Raw genomic sequence first — 19,818 nt, 5'->3', positions numbered from 1 at the left:
AAACAGTGTGTGTGCTCACAGGAGAAACTATGAGCACACCTAGGTTCGGTGCTAGAATGTTCCAAATTTTGGAATCATTTGTTACCTGATGCATCCTGGGGCATCAGGAAGAAAGATCATTAAACCAGGGAGTGGTATGTCCTGACCGGGTTTTAGGAGACAAGTAGTGTGGGCCCTCGGAGGAAATGAGTCGTCTGGTCAAGGTGAGATCTGCTTGTTAAGCTCCAAAGGCAAACGTTCAAAGGTAACTAAACCAGTCTGTGGTTGCAGACACCCCATTGCTGTCCCTGGCAAACTTGCATGTTAGTCATGTTCACAGCCTGAACAATCCTTTTTCATGGTTGCCTGCATGACCATTTCATCAGAATTATTGTGCTCTCATCTTTTTCTGAGTTGCATGGAAAAATGTAGAGAGTCTTGTTTTAGATGGTGAAGACACTTTGTAGCTCTATTTTTCCTCATGGAAGTACAATATAATATAGAACAGTAGAAAGTCCTCTAACGTTAGTGCTTAGTTGGAACTGAATGGTGCTCAGAACCATGGCTTTTCACATAGTTTGCCTTGGATGGAGGAGGCAGTTGAACTGAACTGGGCTTTGCTTTTTTTCTCTGCAACATTTGTGCTACCACATTAGTTCTACCTATTTGCTGAATATAATCCAAATAATAAAGAGATATGAATGAGTATATGATATAGGGAATAGAAAGCAGACTCAATGGGAGCAAGGAAAGACCTTTATACTGGTGTTTCAAAGACTGAGACTGGCATGAAGAGTCACTATCTTCCTTAATATAGTGGCCAAGAAAAAGTACATATTTCTTTTAGCTCTGGAAGTGCAAATTACCAAATTCCTTTTGTGCAGATTTTAAAACATGAAGTTGATTATTATTATTATTTTCTGATGTAATCCATACAGCTTGCATCTACTCAAACAAATGTTTTAGACCATTAATATTTATCTCTTGCCTACAAATCTGTCCTTATTTGAATAAACATCTGTTGATTATTTGCCAAGACTAATAACTTCAGATATGCAGATGACACCACCCTTATGGCAGAAAGTGAAGAGGAACTAAAAAGCCTCTTGATGAAAGTGAAAGTGGAGAATGAAAACGTTGGCTTAAAGCTCAACATTCAGAAGAGGAAGATCATGGCATCTGATCCCATCACTTCATGGGAAATAGAAAAACAGTGGAAACAGTGTCAGACTTTATTTTTTGGGACTCCAAAATCACTGCAGATGGTGATTGCAGCCATGAAATTAAAAGACGCTTACTCCTTGCAAGAAAGGTTATGACCAACCTAGATGGCATATTGAAAAGCAGAGACATTACTTTGCCAACAAAGGTCTGTCTAGTCAAGGCTATGGTTTTTCCAGTGGTCATGTATGGATGTGAGAGTTGGACTGTGAGGAAAGCTGGGCGCTGAAGAATTGATGCTTTTGAATTGTGGTGTTGGGGAAGACTCTTGAGAGTCCCTTGGACTGCAAGGAGATCCAACCAGTCCAATCTGAAGGAGATCAGCCCTGGGATTTCTTTGGAAGGAATGATGCTAAAGCTGAAACTCCAGTACTTTGGCCACCTCATGTGAAGAGTTGACTCATTGGAAAAGACTCTGATGCTGGGAAGGATTGGGGGCAGGAGGAGAAGTGGACAACAGAGGATGAGATGACTGGATGGCATCACTGACTTGATGGATGTGAGTCTGAGTGAACTCCGGGAGTTGGTGATGGACAGGGAGGCCTGGCGTGCTGTGATTCATGGGGTGGCAAAGAGTCGGACATGACTGAGAAACTGAACTGAACTGAACTGAAGCACTGAGAATACAATATAAATAAAATATGGTTAAATAATGATTTACTATATTCAAGTAGCATGTAAAAGATAAATTGCATATTTGATTTTGTGGGTGAAGTCAGAAGAGTCAAAGACTGAAAGGTAGAGAAAGGGGAGATAATACAAAAGAATGTTCCAGTAAAGAGAAAGAGAGCATATATAGTCATAGCATAGTGTGTGGGGGTGGTCAAACCAGTCAATTTTAAGGGAAACCAACCCTGAATACTCATTGGAGGAACTGCTGCTGAAGCTCCAGTATTTTCATCACCTGATGGAAACAATCCACTCATTGGAAAAGACCCTGATGCTAGGAAAGATTGAAGGCAGAAGGAGAAGAGGGCATCAGAGGATGAGAAGACTGGATGGTATCACTGATGCAATGGACATTAACTTGGGAAAGCTTCAGGAGATGGTGAGGGACAGGAGGGCCTGGTGTGCTGCAGTCCATGGGGTTGCAAAGAAACATGACCGGGCAATTGAACAACAACAAGAGGTGATGAGCTTGGATGACCCTCGTTATTTCAGCCTTAACAACCTCTCCAACCTCTGTCATCTGCTGCAGTTCCCTCAAATGCAGGCATTTTTTCAGTCTCAGGAGTCTTCTCACTTTGAAGCATTCATATATGCTGCATTTCTGTCTGAAAAGTTTATTTCACCTGACTCTTCTTTCTTGCCTTTGTCTACACATAATCATGCTTGGAAATCTGCTTCCTCTCATTTCCCAGATTAAGTTCAATTCAGAAAGACCTTCCTTACACCTCTGACCTACTTAAAAACTGTGGGCTTCCACTTGTTATCCTTATTTTAATTTTTTTTGCATGATATTTGTCACAACTTAGAAGTATATAAATGATTTATAATGCACATAATCTATCATTATTTTTGTTATCTTGGTTTTTGCTTTCCTCGTTGACTTAAAATTCCCAATCAAGTTCCTAGAATGTTTTTAGTCTCCTCAGTGTATTTCAGAATTCTATTAGTATTACTCTCTTCAGATTCTGGTGCCCAGAGGAGAAATCAAGTTTAAGTATGAAATTTAGGATTATGTTTATAAAGATAAAATTTTAAATCCAGGAGAAGGGGCGAAATCACCTAGGAAGAAAATAAAAGGGTCAAGAGAACTCATGACATAGCTTGAGATCATGTAGGCTCTAGTGGGAGATGGGTGAGGTCCAGCTTGGATATTAACTGGCTAACAAGCCAGGATGTCTTAACCTGATTTGATTTCTTCTCTGTGATCTAGACTAGCACATCAAAAACTCTTATCTAATAATCACGTCTGCTTGTCAAAAAGGTACCTCAATATCCATGTGTCCGAAGCTCAATTCCTGGTCTTCTCACCAAATAAATTTTTTCCTCCCTATGTGTCCTTCTTACCACACAGTCACTATGCCAGTCAGAAATGTGGGTTATTTTTGACTCCTCTTTTTCTGTCATCTCTATTCATACATTCAGTTCAGTTCAGTTCAGTTGCTCAGTCGTGTCCAACTCTTTGCGACCCCATGAATTGCAGCACACCAGACCTCCCGGTCCATCACCAACTCCTGGAGTTCACTCAAACTCACATCCATTGAGTCGGTGATGCCATCCAGTCATCTCATCCTCTGTCGTCCCCTTCTCCTGCCCCCGATCCCTCCCAGTATCAGAGTCTTTTCCAATGAACCAAATGTGATAGCATTTTGAAGCCTGTATAAAAAGTATCTGACAGAGAAATTATTTAGTTTGGATAACCAGGTCTGTCTTTCCTGAAGAAATAGTTTTTGACCTGAAGTTGAAAGCATTATTTTCCTCATTTGAGTGGAAGAATGGGGAAGAAGGAAAGTGTCTCTAGAGAACCAAACAGTAGCCTTGAGTAACATGCATAGTTGAGAGAAGGGGACCTCAACATGACTACAACAGAGGGAACAAGAAAAGGGTGTTATATGGGAGGAGGTGGAGAAATTCTGATTGTAAAAATTCTGATTTTAAATACAATAGGGCACAAGTGAAGCATTCTAAGCTGAGGGATGACTAAATTCAGTTAAAAATGTGCAATATCATGTTGGCTACTCTGTGGACTAGGATGCAGGTGGCATATAAAAAGAGCTGTGGGAAAGCTACCTGGAAACTGAATGCACCCTTGTGATAAATGATTGTGGTTTGGACTGAGGTCCTCGCTATGGCAACAGAGACAAGTGGATAGATTCAGATGTGAGTGGTTAAGTTGACCAGCAATTCAACATTTTGCTTTATCTGACATGTTTGCTTGGGCTTCCCACTACTTCCATTGTCTCCTGCTGCTTCTAGTTGGCCAGAGGTCCTGCTATTGCACTTGCACACTGAATGTCTTTTCTCCCCTCCATTGTATATTTTATTTTTTAAACTCTTTGTATTTTATATTTGTGTATAGCCAATTAACAATGTTGTGATGGTTTCAGGTGAACAGGGAAGGGACTTTGCCATACACATACATGTATCCATTCTCCCCCAAACTCCCCTCCCATCCAGGCTGCCACATGACATTGAGCAGAGTTCCATGTGCTCTACAGTAGGTACTTGTTTGTTACCCATTTGTACTCTGAATGTCTTTAACATATTTACCTTGGTCTATACTTTGAACCTTTCCTTGGTGTAATCTCAATCTCTTTACTCAGTCTCAAGCTGCAAATATTTCTCAATATTTCTACCAACTGTTTAAATAATTATTTTCAGATATATTTTTTCTTGAACTCTGTACCTTGATTATTCTCTCACTTTTCTCTGCATCTTTCCCTATTCTTTACACATATACAAGATGCTATTTAAGACCTACATCAAAGTTCATCATTACTGTAAAATTATTCTGAATTTTTTTTTTTTACACCAAATGACCTTTTCTTCCCCTAAAATCACCAATAAGATTGGGTGAATTATTACCTGTTCACTCTCAGTACCATATACCACCCTTTCTTGGTTGTGTTCTGTATCTCAGAGCTGGTCCTTTCCAGTGTGTTTGCCAATCTGCCTTGGCAAATGGCTTCCCTCCATGTGAGGCTAATGGAAGGCAATGGAGGAAGACTGTAAAATGAGAGAAAATAGAAAGTCAGTTATAGATCCTAATATGCTTGTCTGAGTTGCTAGCATTGGAGAAGACCTTACTGCTTCTAAAAGAGATATAGGAGAACCATCATCTTGAATTTGGTATCTCACATTCACAGAGAAGACAAATTGGGCACTAGAACCATAATCTTTAGTATACAGCAAAGACCACTATCTGGAAAGACGATTGTGGTCAGCCCAAAGTTGACCCAATGCCCAATCAATTAGCCTAGACAGCACCATCTAGTCCATAGCACATAGGTATTTCAATTTGTTAATATGGACAGAAGTTGTTTGTTTTTTTCCAAAAATATGAAAAAGATTACTATTTTTATTAAAACTCAGTCCCTAAAATGTTATGTTTGTTGTATCAGGTTCACCACCTGGAAACAGACTTACTGAGTACTTGTTCTTTGGCTCCAGTGTCTTACTTTCTTTTTATTCCCTTGGATTCTCTCCCACATGCTTCAGGTGATGACTTCTTTGGGATTCTAACTTCCTCTTGGAAGCGCATCCTTCATGGTCTTGGACCTACTAGGCATCTTTTACATAGGATTAGTTCTCTTCAGGCAAAAGGCCACTGGGCCATGGTGATATCATCACAGCATCTCAGTGTCCTTCATGACCTAGAGAGCGTAGTGGCCAATGTTAACCTCTGACACGGCTCACCTTTCCCTGTAACATGGTGATTGCAGCGATGAAATTAAAAGATGCCTACTCCTTGGAAGAAAAGTTATGACCAACCTAGATGGCATATTCAAAAGCAGAGACATTACTTTGCCAAAAAAGGTCCATCTAGTCTAGGCTATGGTTTTTCCAGTGGTCATGTATGGATGTGAGAGTTGGACTGTCTCTGTCCAACTGATAGGTCAAACTGTGAGAGTTTGACCTATCAGTTTAGTTCAGCCGCTCAGTCATGTCCAACTCTTTACCACCCCATGAATCCCAGCACACCAGGCCTCCCTGTCCATTATCAATTGCTGGAGTTTACTCAAACTCATGTCCATTGAGTCGGTGATGCCATCCAGCCATCTCATCCTCTGTCATCCCCTTCTCCTCCTTCCTCAATCCCTTCCAGCATCAGAGTCTTTTCCAGTGAGTCAACTCTTTGCATGATGTGGCCAAAGTATTGGAGTTTCAACATTAGCATCAGTCCTTCCAATGCATACTCAGGACTGATCTCCTTTAGAATGGACTGGTTGGATCTCCTTGCAGTCCAAGGGACTCTCAAGAGTCTTCTCCAACACCACAGTTCAAAAGCACCAATTCTTCAGCGCTCAGCTTTCTTCACAGTCCAACTCTCACATCCATACATGACCACTGGAAAAACCATAGCCTGGACTAGACGGACCTTTGTTGGCAAAGTAATGTCTCTGCTTTTCAATATGTCATCTAGGTTGGTCATAACTTTTCTTCCAAGGAGTAGGCATCTTTTAATTTCATGGCTGCAATCACCATCTGCAGTGATTTTGGAGCCCCCCAAAATAAATTCTGACACTCTTTCCACTGTTTTCCCACCTATTTCCCATGAAGTGATGGGACCGGATGCATGATCTTCGTTTTCTGAATGCTGAGCTTTAAGCCAACTTTTTCACTGTCCTCTTTCACTTTCATCAAGAGGCTTTTTAGTTGCTCTTCACTTTCTGCCATAAGGGTGGTGTTATCTGCATATCTGAGGTTATTGATATTTCTCCCAGCAATCTTGATTCCAGCTTGTGCTTCTTCCAGCCCAACATTTCTCATGATGTACGCTGCATAGAAGTTAAATAAGCAGGGTGACAATATACAGCCTTGACGGACTCCTTTTCCTATTTGGAACCAGTCTGTTGTTCCATTTCCAGTTCTAACTGTTGCTTCCTGACTGGCATATAAGTTTCTAAAGAGGCAAGTCAGGTGGTCTGGTATTCCCATCTTTTTCAGAATTTTCCACAGTTTTTTGTGATCCACACAGTCAAAGGCTTTGGCGTAGTCAATAAAGCAGAAATAGAAGTTTTTCTGGAACTCTCTTGCTTTTTCCATGATCCAGTGGATGTTGGCAATTTGATCTCTGGTTCCTCTGCCTTTTCTAAAACCAGCTTGAACATCAGAAAGTTCACGGTTCACATATTGCTGAAGCCTGGCTTGGAGAATTTTGAGCATTACTTCATTAGTTCGTGAGATGAGTGCAATTGTGTGGTAGTCTGAGCATTCTTTGGCATTGCCTTTCTTTGGGATTGGAATGAAAATTGACCTTTTCTTGTCCTGTGGCCACTGCTGAGTTTTCTAAATTTGCTGGCATATTGAGTGCAGCACTTTCACAGCATCATCTTTCAGGATTTGGAATAGCTTAACTGGAATTCCATCACCTCCACTAGCTTTGTTCCTAGTGATGCTTTCTAAGGCCCACTTGACTTCACATTCCAGGATGTCTGGCCCCAGGAGAGTGATCACACCATCATGATTATCTTTGTCATGAAGATCTTTTTTGTACCGTTCTTCTGTGTATTCTTGCCATCTCTTCTTAATATCTTCTGCTTCTGTTAGGTTCATGCCATTTCTGTCCTTTATCGAGCCCATCTTTGCATAAAATGTTCCCTTGGTATCTCTAATTTTCTTGAAGAGATCTCTAGTCTTTCCCATTCTGTTGTTTTCCTCTATTTCTTTGCATTGATATCTGAGGAAGGCTTTCTGATCTCTCCTTGCTATTTTTTGGAACTCTGCATTCAGAGGCTTATATCTTTTCTTTTCTCCTTTCCTTTTCACTTCTCTTCTTTTCACAGCTATTTGTAAGGCCTCCCCAGACAGCCATTTTGCCTTTTTGCATTTATTTTCCATGGGGATGGTCTTGATCCCTGTCTCCTGTACAGTGTCATGAACCTCCATCCATAGTTCATGGTGTTGCAAGAGGGCATCAGAGGGCAGACACACTGAAACAATAGTCACAGAAAACTAATCAATCACACTAGGACCACAGCCTTGTCTAACTCAGTGAAACTAAGCCATGCAGTGTGGGGCCACCAAGATGGGTCGGTCATGGTGGAGAGGTCTGACAGAATGTGGTCCACTGGAGAAGGGAATGGCAAACCACTTCAGTATTCTTGCCTTGAGAACTCCATGAACAGTATGAAAAGGCAAAATGATAGGATACTGAAAGAGGAACTCCCCAGGTCAGTAGGTGTCCAATATGCTACTGGAGATCAGTGGAGAAATAACTCCAGAAAGAGTGAAGGGATGGAGCCAAAGCCAAAACAATACCCAGCTGTGGATGTGACTGGTGATAGAAGCAAGATCCGATGCTGTAAAGAGCAATATTGCATAGGAACCTGGAATGCCAGATCCATGAATCAAGGCAAATTGGAAATGGTTAAACAAGAGATGGCAAGAGTGAATGTCGACATTCTAGGAATCAGTGAACTGAAATGGACTGGAATGGGTGAATTTAACTCAGATGACCATTATATCTACTACTGTAGGTAGGAATCCCTTAGAAGAAATGAAGTAGCCATCATGATCAACAAGAGTCCAAAATGCAGTACTTGGATACAACCTCAAAAGCTACAGAATGATCTCTGTTGGTTTCCAAGGCAAACCATTCAATATCACAGTAATCCAAGTCTATGCCCCAACCAGTAACGCTGAAGTAGCTGAAGTTGAACGGTTCTATGAAGACCTACAAGACATTGTAGAACTAACACCCAAAAAAGATGTCCTTTTCATTATAGGGGACTGGAATGCAAAAAAGGAAGTCAAGAAACACCTGGAGTAACAGGCAAATTTGGCATTGGAATACCCAATGAAGCAGGGCAAAGGCTAACAGAGTTTTGCCAAGAGAACGCACTGGTCATAACAAATACACTCTTCCAACAACACAAGAGAAGACTCTACACATGGACATCACCAGATGGTCAACACTGAAATCAGATTGATTATATTTTTTGCAGCCAAAGATGGAGAAGCTCTATACAGTCAGCAAAAACAAGACCGGGAGCTGACTGTGGCTCAGATCATGAACTCCTTATTGCCAAATTCAGACTTAAATTGAAGAAAGTAGGGATAACCACTAGACCACTGTATAATAGTTTCTTGATAGATAAATATTGGTAATCTGTCTAGAGCATATAGCAATGTTTTTTTAACAAATACAGTTCCTACTTTCAAAAAAATCCCCAGAAGCCATGTTGACATGTGATCTGTACATGTGAATTTGAAAGTTTGAAGCAACATCCTAAGAAATAGGTTTTACTTCAAGCACTTCTGTAATGTGAGATAGGGCACAATAAGAGAATAAATTTTTTTTGCCCTTTATAAAGATATTTTTAGGTTACCCTTGAAAGATATTATTTTTTTCCGATTTTGAAGTTTTGAAAAGAATGTCTCCATCAAAAGTGATAACAGAAGGCATTAACAAGACACATTAACAAAACACATTTCTTCCGAGAAAGTTACTCAGGAGTGTCATGCCTCCTGGGTTCTAGCTTTGTATAGATTTCCTATTTGTTGTAATTAAAAACAGAAAAAGGCAGTATCAAAAGAAACTTAATAAAAGCAAGAGCTATTGATGGTTGAAGAAGAAATCATATACTTTAAGAATTGGACTTTGAGCAAATTCAGACAAATAAAACAGCATGCAATCAGTATACTGGTTTAATTCAAGGAAGTGCTTCATTTGGTGTGAAGAAGCAAAGGATATAGAAATAAGCAACAATAGGCAGGCCTATCTCTTGGAAAGGAGAGATTCATATTGAGATGATAACTCTCTTTCTATGTGAAGACTCCGACTTTTGGCTTTTTGGCAAGAAGTCATTAACACTACAATCACACCGTGATTATTCTTACTTATTATAATTCAAAATAGCATATCTAAAATTATGTGTACACAATACACTAAATACTTTTCATTTAGTTCTCAATCATCTTACTGTGTCCATATGGGGGTTGTTTTGACTAGGATCCTGGCATGATAGATCCAACTAAGGTTACAAGAATTGTTCTCCAAAGACTGCTTACAGAAACACTGTTAAAGTTTATATTTTTGGCCATTTCAATTGTGTGTGACTTCTTTAAATTCCGGAGCATGTATCTTAGCGCCCATTTATATGGTTTTTTTTTTTTGTCTACGTGTGAATGCATATATATCCTTAGAAACTTTCTGCAAACTCTTCCTGAATTAATGGCATTTGTGCATTTGCTGGTTGTTAAGTCATGCTCTTAGGAGATGTGTGTTCCTCCCTTAATTATTATTTTCCACTTCTAACCAGAGAAATTCCAGTGGGGATGAAGTGATTTTAAAAGAAAATTAGTGGTATTTTGCAATTTTCTAGTTTAATCTATGGTTAAGATCAACATATATTCCTGGAATTTGGGGGAAAATGAGTAGAATTTTGGCTTTGTTGTCTTTACCACCAATGATTCAATAAAACCATTTTTTTCTTATAGACAGAAGAAACCAATATTTATACCTCAAAAGAGCTGACATAGCAACTGGATTTATTTCTAAATTTATCACAAGCATAAACGACTATGATTACTGTTAAAAATAAGTTGGTTGAGGCTTGAAGGGCAACTAATTGAATGAAAAAATAATTTTCCACAACCTTATGACTAAATGTATCTTATTGGATATTATTAAGACTTGCAAAACTGAAGTGCTTTCTGGTTCCTGAAGGCTTCCCTGATGGCTCAGAAGGTAAAGAATCCATCTGCAATGCTGGAGACCCAGGATAGTTGGGTTCAATCCCTGGGTCGGGAAGATCACCTGGAGGAGGTCATGGCAACACACAACAGTATTCTTACCTGAAAAGTCCTGTGGACAGAGGAACCTGGTCCAAAGGGTCAGAGTCAGATAGGACTGAGCAACTAACCACATATCCAGTTACTGAAGAGTTTTCCTAAGTCTTTCAGGCTTCTGTTTCTTTTTTGATAAACTATATTTGCTTAATCTTTATTTCCTATCTAAAGATTTTCCCCCCCATTAGTTTCAAAAACCATTACTTTGGCCTTGTGAGAAGGGAATTCTTCTTTTAAACATATTACAATAAGCAACCATATTAACATCAATATAATAAGAATATATTAAAATATCATTTGAAACCATTAGAATATAAACATTTAACTTAATTATACATGGCACCCCACTCCAGTGCTCTTGCCTGGAAAAGCCCACGGACGGAGGAGCCTGGTGGGCTGCAGTCCATGGGGTCGCTAGGAGTCGGACACGACTGAGCGACTTCACTTTCACTTTTCACTTTCCTGCATTGGAGAAGGAAATGGCAAACCGCTCCCGTGTTCTTGCCTGGAGAATCCCAGGGATGGGGGAGCCTGGTGGGCTGCCGTCTATGGGGTCACACAGAAGCAGACACGACTGAAGCGACTTAGCAGCAGCATGCTAGTTAGAGCAGGAATTTGGAGGCAAAATTTATTTTGGATTTGGCTATATTTTTAATACTGTGAGCTTGAAGAGACTCTCTAACCTTGATTTCCAGTTGAAAATAAAATTAAAAAGCCCCCAAATAACAAAAATTTTATAGTACAAGTTGCTTCACTTACTAGGTGTTGATTCATTTTATTATACATAAATAACTTTTTAATCATGCCGATTCAAAATACAGTTTTTAGTATAGTATAGGAACAGCCTCTTTCTCTGTTTATCCTACTTCAAAAATGCACATATGTTATTTATCTTCTAGTGGGCAAATGGTACAATTTAAGAGGATTAAATATTTTTCTTAATATTCTTTCTGCCGAAGCTTCTAAAATGATTTGGGGATGATCATTCTTGTTGGCTACGAGTCAATTTGAACCAATCAATACAAATCAGTGCTCATATTATTCTTTTGCTTTAGAGTCGAGAGATGATTTGTTGATCTCTGAAAATTTCATAGGGAGGGACTGTTTGCCAATTTTAAGGCAGCTCTGATCCTGATGTTATCTTGCTCCAGAATCTTTAAAGGTTTCATGTTGCTCTGGAAATGAAACATACATTTCTCAGTCAGGAATGCATAACCCTGGTCTGAAAGGCAGACCTCATTCAGTTTGTTGCCCTATCTTCCCATCTTTCCCATGCTGCAGGCCAATGAGAGGATTCCACTTTTCCCAAACACACTTCCTCCTCTCTTAACACAACTCTTTTAAAGTAGTTTTACTTGTTTCATGGCCCATCCTCAAGTTCAAATTCTTATTTTTTTTTAATTGAAGGATAATTGCTTTACAGAATTTTCTTGTTTTCTCTCAAACCTCAACATGAAACAGCCATAGGTATACATATGTCCCCTCCCTCTTAAAATTCCCTCCCATCTTCCTCCCCTTCCCACCCCTCTAGGTTGATACAGAGCCCCTGTTTGAGTTCCCTGAGACATACAGCAAATTCCCATTGCCTATCTATTTTACATAAGATAATGTAAGTTTCCATGTTACTCTCTCCATACATCTCACCTTCTCCCTTCTCTCTGTGTTCATAAGTCTGTTCTCCATGTCTCTTTCTCCACTGCTGCCCTGCAAATAAATTCTCCCGTACCATCTTTCTAGATTCTGTATATGTGCGTTAAATTCAGATCAGATCAGTCGCTCAGTTGTGTCCGACTCTTCGACCCCATGAATCCCAGCACGCCAGGCTTCCCTGTCCATCACCAACTCCCGGAGTTCACCCAGACTCACATCCATCAAGTCAGTGATGCCATCCAGCCATCTCATCCTCTGTTGTCCCCTTCTCCTCCTGTCCCCAATCCCTCCCAGCATCGGGGTCTTTTCCAATGAATCAACTCTTCACATGAGGTGGCCAAAGTACTGGAGTTTGAGCTTTAGCATCATTCCTTCCAAATAACACCCAGGGTTGATCTCCTTCAGAATGGACTGGTTGGATCTCCTTGCAGTCCAAGGGACTCTCAAGAGTCTTCTCCAACACCACAGTTCAAAAGCATCAATTCTTCAGTGCTCAGCCTTCTTCACAGTCCAACTCTCACATCCATACATGACCACAGGAAAAACCATAGCCCTGACTAGACGAACCTTTGTTGGCAGAGTAATGTCTCTGCTTTTGAATATGCTATCTAGGTTGGTCATAACTTTCCTTCCAAGGAGTAAGCGTCTTTTAATTTCATGGCTGCAGTCACCATCTGTAGTGATTTTGGAGCCCAGAAAAATAAAGTCTGACACTGTTTCCACTGTTTCCCCATCTATTTCCCATGAAGTGATGGGACCGGATGCCATGATCTTCGTTTTCTGAATATTGAGCTTTAAGCCAACTTTTTCACTCTCCACTTTCACTTTCGTCAAGAGGCTTTTGAGTTCCTCTTCACTTTCTGCCATAAGGGTGGTGTCATCTGCATATCTGAGGTTATTGATATTTCTCCTGGCAATCTTGATTCCAGCTTGTGTTTCTTCCAGGCCAGCGTTTCTCATGATGTACTCTGCATAGAAGTTAAATAAACAGGGTGACAATATACAGCCTTGACGAACTCCTTTTCCTATTTGGAACCAGTCTGTTGTTCCATGTCCAGTTCTAACTGTTGCTTCCTGATCTGCATACAAATTTCTCAAGAGGCAGATCAGGTGGTCTGGTATTCCCATCTCTTTCAGAATTTCCCACAGTTTATTGTGACCCACACAGTCAAAGGCTTTGGCATAGTCAATAAAGCAGAAATAGATGTTTTTTTGGAACTCTCTTGCTTTTTCTATGATCCAGTGGATGTTGGCAATTTGATCTCTGGTTCCTCTGACTTTTCTAAAACCAGCTTGAACATCAGAAAGTTCACGGTTCACATATTGCTGAAGCCTGGCTTGGAGAATTTTGAGCATTACTTCATTAGTTCGTGAGATGAGTGCAATTGTGTGGTAGTTTGAGCATTCTTTGGCATTGCCTTTCTTTGGGATTGGAATGAAAACTGACCTTTTCCAGTCCTGTGGCCACTGCTGAGTTTTCTAAATTTGCTGGCATATTGAGTGCAGCACTTTCACAGCATCATCTTTCAGGATTTGAAATAGTTCAACTGGAATTCCATCACCTCCACTAGCTTTGTTCGTAGTGATGCTTTCTAAGGCCCACTTGACTTCACATTCCAGGATGTCTGGCTCTAGGCCAGTGATCACACCATCGTGATTATCTAGGTCGTGAAGATCTTTTTTGTATAGTTCTTCTGTGTATTCTTGCCATCTCTTCTTAATATCTTCTGCTTCTGTTAGGTCCATACCATTTCTGTCCTTTAGCAAGCTCATCTTTGCATGAAATATTCCTTTGGTATCTCTAATTTTCTTGAAGAGATCCCTAGTCTTTCCCATTCTGTTGTTTTCCTCTATTTCTTTGTATTGATTGCTGAAGAAGGCTTTCTTATCTCTTCTTGTTTTCTTTAGAACTCTGCATTCAGATGCTTATATCTTCTCTTTTCTCCTTTCCTTTTCACTTCTCTTCTTTTCACAGCTATTTGTAAGGCCTCCCCAGATCGCCATTTTGCTTTTTTGCACTTCTTTTCCATGGGAATGGTCTTGATCCCTGTCTCCTGTACAATGTCATGAACCTCCGTCCATAGTTCATCCGGCACTCTATCTATCAGATCTAGGCCCTTAAATCTATTTCTCACTTCCACTGTATAATCATAAGGGATTTGATTTAGGTCATACCTGAATGATCTAGTGGTTTTCCCTACTTTCTTCAACTTAAGTCTGAATTTGGCAATAAGGAGTTCATGGTCTGAGCCACAGTCAGCTCCTGGTCTTGTTTTTGCTGACTGTATAGAGCTTCTCCATCTTTGGCTGCAAAGAATATAATCAATCTGATTTTGATGTTGACCATCTGGTGATGTCCATGTATCGAGTCTTCTCTTGTGTTGTTGGAAGAGGGTGTTTGTTATGACCAGTGCATTTTCTTGGCAAAACTCTGTTAGCCTTTGCCCTGCTTCATTCCATATTCCAAGGCCAAATTTGCCTGTTACTCCAGGTGTTTCTTGACTTCCTACTTTTGCATTCCAGTCCCCTATAATGAAAAGGACATCTTTTTTGGGTGTTAGTTCTAAAAGGTCTTGTATTTCTTCATAGAACTGTTCAACTTCAGCTTCTTCAGCATAGACTTGGTTGGGGCATAGACTTGGATTACTGTGATATTGAATGGTTTGCCTTGGAAACCAACAGAGATCATTCTGTCATTTTTGAGATTGCATCCAAGTACTGCATTTCGGACTCTTTTGTTGACCATAATGGTCACTCCATTTCTTCTGAGGGACTCCTGCCCGCAGTAGTAGATATAATGGTCATCTGAGTTAAACTCACCCATTCCAGTCCATTTCAGTTCACTGATTCCTAGAATGTCGACATTCACTCTTGCCATCTCTTGTTTAACCATTTCCAATTTGCCTTGATTCATGGATCTGGCATTCCAGGTTCCTATGCAATATTGCTCTTTACAGCATCGGATCTTGCTTCTATCACCAGTCACATCCACAGCTGGGTACTGTTTTGGCTTTGGCTCCATCCCTTCACTCTTTCTGGAGTTATTTCTCCACTGATCTCCAGTAGCATATTGGGCACCTACTGACCTGGTGAGTTCCTCTTTCAGTATCCTATCATTTTGCCTTTTCATACTGTTCATGGGGTTCTCAAGGCAAGAATACTGAAGTGCATTAATATGCAATATTTATCTTTCTGACTTACTTCACTCTGTATCATATGCTCTAGGTTCATTTTGGATCTCTGAAATGAGATGTAGTTATAGTAACCTTTGAACTCCAATAATATGTTTATTATATTGTTGGGGATTCTTATGTCTGAAATTAAGAGCTATTTATACACTTACATTTTAGGATCTTGAGGATGGCATCTTTCTCATTTTGGCATTCCTTTTGTATCTACCACAGTGCTTTACACATAACCAATGGGAAGACCTTAAACCCTGAATGTCAGGGTATGTGGGGGGCCAGTTTCACTATGTAACTGTGCTATAGATAGATATTGTGTACAAAGAGGGCAGGATAACTATTTTTGCTTACAGTAGTTATGCAGGTCACACAAAAGATAAGAACTTTGATCAGTGACATGAACTAGGATCATGTGTTTTGCCACAAGGAGCATAGAAGGTTATTTTCCTGGTAGAGATAAAAAAAGTACACAAATGAAGTAATACATAGAAAAGGAGGGTCATTTTACCTGAAGCCCAGATTTTGTGAGAAGATGTGAATTATAAGAGGTAAGATCAAAATGGCAATTTGGGGACAAGTGTGAAGGCCTGTATACAGTGTATAAAATTTGGAATTCAACCTCAAAGCAACTAGAAGGAGATGAAGGTGTGAAAAGTGGGTATGTGATGGCATAAGATTTGTTTCTTGGTGAGTTGGGAATTCTGGCAGCAGTGAGGCAGGGAAACCAGTGACTGGCATGGGTCTTCAACCAGTTGACAATTTCCATTCAATCTACATTTTTTGGTAACACACAATAGCAAAGCAACTAATTAAATTAGCACCCATAATCACCTGGAAGGCCACATCCATTGACTATTAGACTTTAGAAGGGTTCAAACAAGGGCAAAGCGTACTATCTGAGTGTGGTGTATATTGATTGAAACACTGCACTTAGTATATAATTTCAAATTTCTAAAAGAAAGAAGTACCTATTGTTGTACACAGCTTAGTGTTTTAAAAAGAAAATGAAATTCTAATGGCCGTAAAAGGGGAGATGCACCTTCCGAAAGTCTGGAAAGGCAATTTTAGGTGAAGAGGCCATCTCAGATCACGTACAGAGCTTCTAGGCTGCAAGCAGAAGCAGGGTCTCTATTTCTCAATTCACTTCCTCATCACTAGGCTAGTTCAATGTGCTGTTGATCTAGATAATGTGAATTTTGGGTCACATTCTCTGACTCTGCTGCCTGAATCTGCCATCAACCTCTGATACCACTTCTCCTTTCTTCTGTCAACACTCATCCTTTTATTCAGCTTTCTAGTTCTTAAAATATGTGCACCACACACATTTCCTGTTAAAAATACTATTTTTGAAGAGTGATATCCTTATTCATTTTTTATGATTCATAACTTTCTTCAGCCAGGCATGCCCCTTAGAACTGCTTGGCAGATCAGTTATCTAAACCAGTTTTTATCCCAATAAAAATGGGTCTAAACGATTGCTGCCGTGGGGGAGATTGCACGAGTGTTAGAAAACAGAACAGGGCAGCTGTCTTAGGTTGTGAGCTAGATGGACCCTGGGGCAATAGAAGGAGACTTTATGATCTCCAAGTCCTTCATTATGCCAACTACTAGCTGAACTGCCTTGAAGTTCCTCTGACTACTTATAAATGACAAGTTCAGGTTAATAGTGAAGGATTTTGTTCCAAGTTGTAACCAGGACTTTTAAATGTCTCTCACCCAAAGATTAAGGAATCCAACTTAAGTCTGATTAACACAGAGGAGGAAAGAATCCAACTCAATGGTGGGCTCAGTCAGAAAGTGATGCCATTTTGTTGCCATCTCTTTGGGAATGTTTTTATTTTTAGCCATACCTTCCAGTAAAAGTCTGTCCTGTCTGAACATCAACATCAATGCCAAGCAAATGAAATTTGGATACAGCTCCAAGCCTTTAGTTTCTATTTTTATAACAAAATCTGCCCATAGCTGCCTGTTTACATTACTTTCATCCTATCTGGGCTTGACAGATGCTGTATATTAGGATAAAAAAGAGAGAGAGATAAGGGGTAGGAATAGGAAAAATGAAGTATGTGTACAAATTCGATGTCTCTGAAAAATTTCTGAAGATGTAAATTTAAAAGACCAGAAAAGTTTTCAGAACTGCAGGCTTGTGTTCTCAAGTGAATTTCTTTTCATATACTTTTAAAGTCTACTTTTTTTCTAAGGAATGCTCATTTTTCATTAAAACGTAAATCAATCAGTTCAGTACAGTTCAGCTGCTCAGTCGTGTCTGACTCTTTGTGACTCTATGAACTGCAGCATGCCAGGCCTCCCAGTCCATCACCAACTCCCGGAGTCCACCCAAAACCACGTCCATTGTGTCAGTGATGTCATCCAACCATCTCATCCTCCATCATCCCCTTCTCCCCCTGCCCTCAATCTTTCCCAGCATCAGGGTCTTTTCAAATGAGTCAGCTCTTTGCATCAGGCGGCCAAAGTACTGGAGTTTCAGCTTCAGCATCAGTCCTTCCAGTGAGCACCCAGGGCTTATCTCCTTCAGAATGGACTGGTGGGATCTCCTTGCAGTCCAAGGGACTCTCAAGAGTCTTCTCCAACAGCACAGTTCAAAAGCATCAATTCTTCAGTGCTCAGCTTTCTTTATAGTCCCAATCTCACATCCATACATGACTACTGGAAAAACCATAGCCTTGACTAGATGGACCTTTGTTGACAAAGTAATGTTTCTGCTTTTTAATATACTGTCTAGCTTGGTCATAACTTTTCTTCCAAGGAGCAAGCATCTTTTGATTTCATGGCTGCAGTCACCATCTGCAGTGATTTTGGAGCCCCCAAAACAAAGTCAGCCATTGTTTCCACTGTTTCCCCACCTATTTCCTATGAAGTGATGGGACCAGATGCCATGATCTTAGTTTTCTGAATGTTGAGCTTTAAGCCAACTTTTTCACTCTCCTCTTTCACTTTCATCAAGAGGCTTTTTAGTTCTTCCTCACTTTCTGGCATAACGGTGGTGTCATCTGCATATCTGAGGTTATTGATATTTCTCCTGCAATCTTGATTCCAGCTTGTGCTTCTTCCAGCCCAGCATTTCTTATGATGTACTCTGCATATAAGTTAAATAAGCAGGGTGACAATATACAGCTTTGACGAACTCCTTTTCCTATTTGGAACCAGTCTGTTGTTCCATGTCCAGTTCTAACTGTTACTTCCTGACCTCATACAGGTTTCTCAAGAGGCAGGTCAGGTGGTCTGGTATTCCCATCTCTTTCAGAATTTCCCACAGTTTACTGTGATCCACACAGTCAAAGGCTTTGGCATAGTCAATAAAGCAGAAACAGATGTTTTTCTGGAACTCTCTTGCTTTTTCGATGATCCAATGGATGTTGGCAATTTGATCTCTGGTTCTTCTGCCTTTTCTAAAACCAGCTTGAACATCTGGAAGTTCACAGTTCATGTATTGCTGAAGCCTGGCTTGGAGAATTTTGAGCATTACTTTCCTAGCGTGTGAGATGAATGCAGTTGTGTGGTAGTTTGAGCATTCTTTGGCATTGCCTTTCTTTGGGATTGGAATGAAAACTGACCTTTTCCAGTCCTGTGGCCACTGCTGAGTTTTCCAAATTTGCTGACATATTGATAGGTTTCTGTAAGTGGGGGATTAGTTTGTGTAACATGTACCAACTTCAAATTTCATAAGAACTTTAAAGAATTCAGTTTTATGATTGTGACCAAATTTTACTTTTTCATTAAGTAGTCGGAGATTTGATCTGTGGGAATTTGTGATTTGGGGGATATAAAAAGTTAATTTTTATGGAGTCATAATAACTATGTGCTTTTTTTTGCTATGAAGTAATCCTTTGGAGTAGAAGTAAATGTCAAATGACAGCAGTGGAAAAAGAATTGGTTAGGTGGCAACTTTTGCTATGAAAGAAAATACATTCTCTTTGCCATGGACAATTCAGTTGTTACTGTGCTCAGGGTTCTGGCATATTAAACTAGTAAGCTGGCAAGTTCTGAGTCAGTAATTTTTCTTATTTTTTTTTCTGATTAGTTTATTTTCTTATATTAGCCAATATAAAATGCATATGTGATTTTCTAATATAAAGAACACATACACACACATACTCTCTGTGCCAATAAATTCCAAGCCAAAAAACCACATATATGTGGCAAGCTTCATGACTAGTGCCCAGGAGATAGTGCCAAAATCTAGTTTCTATGAACTAGTAGCTAGGAAATTGGGTTCAGCTATGCTGTGATTCATGGGGTCACAAAGAGTCAGACACGACTGAGGGACTGAACTGAACTGATTCTTGCCCTCAGACTCATATAA

Source organism: Bos indicus, chromosome 20, assembly GCF_029378745.1.
Source record: "Bos indicus isolate NIAB-ARS_2022 breed Sahiwal x Tharparkar chromosome 20, NIAB-ARS_B.indTharparkar_mat_pri_1.0, whole genome shotgun sequence".
Classification (NCBI taxonomy): Eukaryota; Metazoa; Chordata; class Mammalia; order Artiodactyla; family Bovidae; genus Bos; species Bos indicus.
The sequence above is the reverse complement of the archived record's forward strand: the minus strand, read 5'-3'. Positions refer to the sequence as shown.